Source organism: Lipotes vexillifer, unplaced genomic scaffold (assembly GCF_000442215.2).
Source record: "Lipotes vexillifer unplaced genomic scaffold, Lipotes_vexillifer_v1.1 scaffold479, whole genome shotgun sequence".
NCBI classification, from domain to species: Eukaryota; Metazoa; Chordata; class Mammalia; order Artiodactyla; family Lipotidae; genus Lipotes; species Lipotes vexillifer.
The window spans coordinates 700919-709033 of NW_006796443.1; the positions used below are offsets into that span (position 1 = coordinate 700919).

At 45.5% G+C, this 8115-nt stretch overlaps 1 pseudogene; it reads right to left on the reverse strand.

Moving 5' to 3' along the window:
• Positions 1 to 4163: 4163 nt before the first annotated feature.
• Positions 4164 to 7357, reverse strand: LOC103076777 (cell division control protein 42 homolog; annotated as a pseudogene).
• Positions 7358 to 8115: the final 758 nt, after the last annotated feature.

An 8115-nucleotide genomic window follows, 5' to 3' on the forward strand; every position in this document is an offset into this window, starting at 1 on the left:
AATTGATTCACTTTGCTGCACAGCAGAAACTAACACAACACTGTAAAACAACTATACTCCAATAAAAATTAAAAAAAAAAAAAGACCCCTTCCCTGAGACCAAGACAACCCTGAGGGTTTCTCGGATTAGGTGGCTATTGCTGAGCCTGATCCCTAGCTTTTTCACGATCGCCTTGCCTCTCTATGCCATGGACCAAGGAAACAACGCTGATCCCTCGAACTGCGACTCCTTCCACGTCTGTGTTTCAAAACCTGAAAAACTCTATCCTCTTCTTCCACCTTTGGACCCCTCAATTACTCGTTACCCTTTTCCCTTTTTTTTTTTTTTGCGGTACGTGGGCCTCTCACTGTTGTGGCCTCTCCCGTTGGGGGGCACATGCTCCGGACGCACAGGCCCAGCGGCCATGGTTCACTCCGCGGCATGTGGGATCCTCCCGGACCGGGGCACGAACCCGTGTCCCCTGCATCGGTAGGGGGGGCCCCCACCCCCGCGCCCCCAGGGAAGCCCCCTTTTCCCTGATTTTTTATCACAGGATATTGTATATAGTTCCCTGTGCTATACAGTAGGCCCTTGTTATTTGACCACTATATATATATACACTTTATATATATCTTGAAAAAATATACATAGTAAATACTTTATATATATGAAGTATATATATACATAAAATGTCCAGACAAATCAATACTTAAATTTCAATTACTGGAGATATATATATATATATATATATATATATATATATATATATTCAACAAGTACTTCCACTGCTACAAAAATTTCACTGTCTTAGCCACCCTCAATCCTCTGGAAAAATAAAGCAGGCCAACAGTGCTCTTAAATTCAAACTAGGCAAACTCTCTGAGGCACCCAACCTGCCCCAAATCTTGTACTTGGTCCTGGAGATCCTCAGATCCTCCCCCTCCAGTCAACACTGATTATTCCCTTATGAATAATTATGTATTATGAAATAATACTGGCAGGCCAATGAAGATTTCTCACCTCTTCTGGACCTTACGTGACCCTAATTTGATCTAATATCTATCCTTGTATCACCTCACACTGGTCCGAATGGCCATCATCAAAAAGTCTACAAACAATAAATGCTGGAGAGAGTGTGGAGAAAAGGGAACCCTCTTGCACTGCTGGTGGGAATGTAAATTGGTACAACCGCTGTGGAGAACAGTATGGAGGTTCCTTCAAAAACTAAAAATAGAATTACCATATGATCCAGCAATCCCACTACTGGGCATATATCCAGAGAAAACCATAATTCGAAAAGATACATGCACCCCAATGTTCACTGCAGCACTATTTTCAATAGCCAAGACATGGAAGCAACCTAAATGTCCATCAACAGAGGAATGGTTAAAGAAGATGTGGTACATCTATACAATGGAATATTAGCCATAAAAAAAAGACAAAATAATGCCATTTGCAGCAACATGCATGGACCTGGAGATTATCATACTCAGTGAAGTCAGACAGAGAAAGACAAATATCATATGATATCACTCATATGTGAAATCCAATTTTTTAAAATGATATAAATGAACTTATTTGCAAAACAGAAACAGACTCACAGATTTCAAAAACAAACTTATGGTTACCAAAGGGGAAAGGTGGGGGGAGGGATAAATTAGGAGCTTGGGACTAACATACACACTACTATATATAAAACAGATAACTAACAAGGACCTACTGTATAGCACAGGGAACTCTACTCAATATTCTGTAATAACCTATGTGGGAAAAGTATCTGAAAAAAACCGAATATATGCACACGAATAACTGAATCACTTTGCTATACACCTGAAACTAACACAACATTATAAATCAACTATACTCCAATAAAATTTTTTTAAAATAATATCTATCCTTAAATATTGTTAAAGTTTTATTAAATATACTCATATTTATCATCAACAGGTCAGGTTTCCTTTCCCACCACACACCCTACATGACCTTCAAATTGGAAATTCCCTCTTCTGGAAAAGATACCACCAAAAACCAATCTTGAATCCCAGTGGAAGGGATCTTACACTGTGTCCTAACCACCAATACTGCTACAAAACTACAAGGGGTACAACATGTACTTTATGTGTCACGATTAAAAAATGCAAAACAGGGACCCCCGGAGCAGGCAGCAGCGTTATTCCTGCATGGGCCCCGGCTGCCGTTCGCGTGCGCGGCTGGGAGGAGGGCAGCTGACTTCCTCCAACTAAAAAAAGAGAGAAGGATGTTCCCCCAAACCCTCCCTTCTGGTCCCTGGTAGAGCGCTCAGAACTGGTGACCACTTCAAAAAAAGAAAAAGATGCCATCCGCAAAACAAAACAAAACAAAACAATTTCGGTTTCTCATGTAAGGAGCGTGGAAGTTACCACTCTGTCCTAACAACAATTAAAAAGCTGAATGGAGTGAAAAATCAACAACTCTTCTTGGATCCATAAGAGAGGGGGGGACACAGGGCACACGGCTATTCCCAAGACTGGAGACGCAACAACAGGGAGTACTGGCTTACCAGGAGGGCAGACGCAGGGGCAGGAACCGTGGCAGGAACCAGGGCTGAGGTAGGAAGACTCCAAACACAACTGACAAATTGCTAGAGGCTCAGGGAGGACAACTCTGAAGTTAAAAGCTCCAGAGGACCCAATCAAAGGGGGGGCCTCCGACTCTGGGAGCTTGAGAGTTTTCACGGTAAACATGGGAGAAAAATCCCGTCGTGCTTCCGAAGGGAGAGGGGAAATGGAGCCTGTTTTTAAATACCCCAGGGCACTCTCTTACCAGGCCTGCCCTCAGGAGAAACTAGTTAATCAGAGCCTAATCTGCTGGGGTCTTATAGGAGCCCGACTAAGGGAAATACCCAGCTCCACTTAACTATTGCCTTCCAGGTGGGAGAAGGGAAACACCCAACCCCAGCCCACTCTATCCCACCTAAGGGGAAGGAAAACAGTAAAAAACACACTTAAAGCTCACAGTTCAGAGGCACAGGCTCCCTAAAAGGCTGAAACCTAATCATGAACAATAGGGCTTCCCCTCCCCACTCCTCACGGCTGCATTACTACAGGCCTATTTGCTGCAGTTCCCTTTACCCAGCACATCAGGTCCCAATATCAACAAAAAATTAAAAGGCAAAACCACAATTTTTTTTTGATAGGGAAAAAAATGTTTTTTAATTGCATACTCAATCCATTTTGTGTATTCAAAAGGTGCAGTACTTTTCTTCATTTGTCAGTGAAAAAAGCTAGAAATTAACTTAAAAAAAAAAATCAATGGCAAATGGCAAACCAATTTCCTTGAGAGTCAGGGTCACATATATAGTGCATCCTAGAACAGAGGAGGGGCAAGACAGATTCCAACCACTTTTCATGAGTTTCATCAAATGCTGGACCTATTCAAGGGTCAAGAGAAAAGGCAACTTTCAAAAGGAGTATATATATATATATGTAAATTTTTTCTTTTTTAGCCCCACAGGGCAGCTTGCGGGATCTTAGTTCCACCAGGCCTACAGCGTGAAAGCACCGCGCCCTAAACACCGGGCCACCAGGGAATTCCCAAAAAGGAGTATATTGTTAAATGAAGCATTTACTATACTCCTTCCTGAGAGCACCAGGTGGGGAACATGTTTTCTAAACTAGATCTAGGAAGTAGAATGTGGAATCAATCCGTCCTCCTCCCCTTAAGGGCTGTCCAAGGGTTAATGAATTTAAAAAAACATGACTAAATAAAAACAAATCCCACACACACCTCCCTGCCTCACCCCCCAAAAAAGGAAAATTTTAAAAGCTAGATATCCCAGATTGCTCTCCAGAGTGGAAACCGGGAACTGTTTCAAGAACCCAAATTAGTCTGTTACAGAGTCATCACAAGCATGCCTTGCTTTTAAACAAAAAAACAACAACAAAAAATTTTTTTTGAAATGGCAAAACAAAAACTAGTACTGATCATTTTTCTGACAATGCACCATCACTCAAAATTAACTAGTATCGAGACGGGGAAGGGGGCCATACCTATGGGCCTTGTCTCACAGGAGTGAATGTGGGTAGGTGCAGGGCATTTGTCATTATTGCAAAAACGGATCTTAATTTTTAAGACTGTTTGATTTAAACATTGCTTTTAGTATGATGCCGACACCAGCTGTGCAGAAAGACCTCTGGAGAGACGTTCATAGCAGCACACACCTGCAGCTCCTCAGTTCTGGACGCTCCAGGGCAGCCAATATTGCTTTGTTAAATACATTCTTTAGGCCTTCCTGTGTGAGGGCAGAACACTCCACATATTTGACAGCCCTCAGGTCACCGGCCAGTTTTTCAGCAGCCTCTGGAGTGACAGGATTCTGTTTATTCTTGGCAAGTTTCTCAATAGTGGAAGGGTCATCTCTGAGATCAATTTGGGCATGAAAGGAGTCTTTGGACAGTGGTAAGTTATCTCAGGCACCCACTTTTCTTTCACATTTTGAATGAGGATGGAGAGACCACTGAAAAACAGACTAGAAATACATCTGTTTGTGGATAACTCAGAGGTCATAATCTGTCATAATCCTCTTGCCCTGCAGTATCAAAAAGTCCAAGAGTATATGGCTTTCCACCAATCATAACTGTGACTGCACAGTTGTCAAAAACAGTCCATACGGGGACTTCCCTGGTGGTCCAGTAGTTAAGACTCCATGCTTCCACTGCAGGGGCCACGGGTTCCATCCCTGGCTGGGGAACTAAGATCCCTGCATACTATGTGTGGTGTGGCAAAAAAAATTAAAAAAAAAAAAACAGTCGGTACATACTCAGATGGAAATTTGTTTGTTGTGTAGGATATCAGGAGACATGTTTTACCAACAGTACCATCGCCGACAACAACACACTTAATTGTCTGCGTTGCTGAAACAGTTCTGTATCCACTTTAAATATTTCAAATTTGATGCTGACCTCAGCTCCACCGCCCACAAAACCACAACTTGAAGAGACAGAGCATCAGAACCATACATGGCAGGAATGTTGGAATTATCAGACCAGGAATTGAAAACAACTATAAATAATATGCTAAGGGTTCTAAGGATGAAATATACAGGATGCAGGAACTGATGGGCAATGTAAGCAGAGAGATGGAAATCCTAAGAAAAAAAAACAAGAAGAAATGATAGAGGTTCTGGTTCAAGATGGTGACATAGGAAAATCCTGAACTCACCTCCTCCCATGGACACACCGAATTTATGTGGAACAATTTCCTCTGAAAGAAAGCTAAAAACTGGCAGAGCAGCCCTTCACACCTGGTAAATGAGAGGAAAGCCACGTGGAAGCAGGTGGGAAAGGCTAAGGCAGAATCTCACCATAAATCCCCCACCCCCAGTGCAGGGATCTGCAACAGGAGGGAACTCAAAACCTGAATCGTCTCACTGAGGAGTGAAGGGTCTATACCCCATATTGGGCACCCCAACCTTTAAGACCTGCACCCAAGAGACAAGCCCCCAAATATCTGGCTTAGAAGACCAGCAGAGCCTGCACACGGGAGACTCATGGGCTGTAGCAAACTGAGGGCTGGTGCGCAGACCCATGGGTGCCAGGGCCCAGCAAAGAAGCAGCCCTTTGAGAAGTGCCCAGGCTTTCTGTCAAAAAGGACTCACTTGCTACTTTGGACAGTGTTGGTCTGAGGGGTAGAGGCCTGCTGGGAAACTCTCTGGGGATGGAGGCTGGCGGATGCAATCTTCTGGCTCTCCCTCTTTTTTTAACTTTCATTTCTTTTTTCTTTCTTTTCTTTCTTTCTCTTTCTCCCCTCCTTCCTTCTTTCCTTCCTTTTTTATTTTTGCTTTTTTCCCCCTTTTTTCTCTTTTTGGTGGGTACCATCTTTGCACTACCCACCCCCCCGCCCCACCTTGCTCCAGCCAGTGGGTGCATCACCACCCTCTCTGCTGCTCTCCAGAGCACCAATATCTCCCAAAGGGGAAGAACTTCTACACATGTCCAGTGCCCCAGTTTGTATGTCTGGTGACCTAGTTTCTGTAGCTGCCACCCAAGGGATGCCCCTTGATAACCTGGCTCTGGAAGCCAGAGGGGCTTGCGCTCCTGCGTCCCACAGAGAGACAGTTCTTGGCGGGGTATCACCCCAGGGCGCTGCACAGATAGCAGGCTGAAACGCTTCCCCAGGTTTTCTGAGAAAGAGGCCTGTTTCCTTATTTGTGTTTATTTATTTAGTTATTTAGTTAGTTTTGGCTGCATTGGGTCTTCATTGCTGTATGCAGGCTTTCTCTAGTTGCGGCAAGCAGGGTCTACTCTTTGTTGCGGTGTGCGGGCTTCTCACTGCGGTGGCTTCTCTTGTCGTGGAGCATGGGCTCTAGGCGCGCGGGCTTCAGTAGTTGTGGCACGCAGCCTCAGTAGTTGTGGTTCGCGGCCTCTAGAGCGCAGGTTCAATAGTTGTGGCGCACAGGCTTAGTTGTTCTGTGGCATGTGAGATCTTCCCGGATCAGGGATCAAACCTGTGTGCCCTGCCTTGGCAGGCAGATTCTTAACTACTGCTCCAGCAGGGAAGTCCCCCTGTTTCCTCCGTCAGGATCTTTGCCCTAAGGGACAGGCTTCTGCTTTGGCTCACTTATGTGGGCCTATGGAGGTGCTCTCAGGGAATGGAGACCCATGGATGCAGTCTTTGCTTTCTCCCTCTGTCTTGCTCCAGCTCACTGGTATCTTCCCATAAAGAGCTTATACCCTTGTCAGGTGCCCTGACTTTTGTGGCTGCTGCCAGGAGACACCTCTATATCACCTGGTTCTGCTGGCCAGTGGGGTTTATGCTCCAGGAGTCCTACAGCTGGAGAAAGAGTTTATAAACTCCTACCACCCCTGGGGCACGGCAGGAGGCAACAGACCCAGGAGGTCTGTCTTTCCCACAGAAAGTCGGAGAGGCCTATCGCCTTATCATTATAGCCACAGCCTGAGGGGCAGGCTTCTGATTAATGACACATCTAAGGCTGACCTTAGACATTTCCTGAGACCTCGAGGAGGACGATGCTATCTTCACACTTTACCTCTGCCCTGCTCCAGTGTGCCAGCATCTCTCAGAGAGGAGCTCTTATACGTACCTGCCCCAGTGTTTACATCTGGTGCCCTGGTTTTGGCAGCTTGATTCCTTGCCTCTGGTGGCCGGGCGGCTTGCACTCCTGCACGTGTGCAGGACTGCAACAATCCCATAGACAGTTCTTGGCAGGCTACCACGCCAGGGAACTGCCCAAACAGCTGACTGAAACACACCCCCGGGCTTTCTGTGAAAGAGGCCTACGCGTCTGTCCTGGAGCTTTGGCTTAGGAGCAGGCTTTACAACTGGCATGCATCTAGAGGCTACAGAGGGGCTCAAGGAATGAAGGCCAGGGGACGCCATCTTATACTGTCCCTCTGCCTCGCCACAGCTCACAGGTATCTCCTAGAAAAGAACTAATACACTGTCTGGAGCCCTGATTTTTGTGACTGTTACCCCGAGGACGCCTCCAGGTTCCCTGGCTCTGGTAGCCAGTGGGGCTTATGCTTGCCTACAAGGGACTGTGTATGTTTGCATTCTGTAAGAGCTGCTGCCTGAGGGTCTGGCTTCTAATCAGCCTGACTCCTCTCCTTTGGCACTGACTGGTCTTGGTACGGGGTGAAGTACCAAGTGACGCCTCAGTGACAGGGAGCTGTTAAAGGTAAAATAAACTGCTTGGCTCACAAAGGTTTGAGATAATGAAGAGCTAGGACAGCTAGAACAATAAAGCTCATCTCCTACACAAGGCCAACGCTGCAAGATTGGGAGAGGTAACTGTTTCATCCAGTGCATAGAAACCAACACAGAGCGTCAAGCAAAATGAAGAAACAGAGGAATGTGTTCCAAACAAAAGAACAAGATAAAACCTCAAGAAAAAACCTTAATGAAGCATAGAAAAGTAAAGAAATGATAGAGGTCAAAAACACCGTAAGAGAAATGCAGAAGGCCTTTATGGGCTTGTTAGTAGACTGGACACAGCTGAGGAAAGAATCACTGAGCTTGAGGATATATCAAGCAAAACCAAAACCTAAAAAGCAAAGAGGGACTTCCCTGGTGGTGCAGTGGTTAAGAATCCTCCTGCCAATGCAGGGGACAGGGGTTCGATCCCTGGTCTGGGAAGA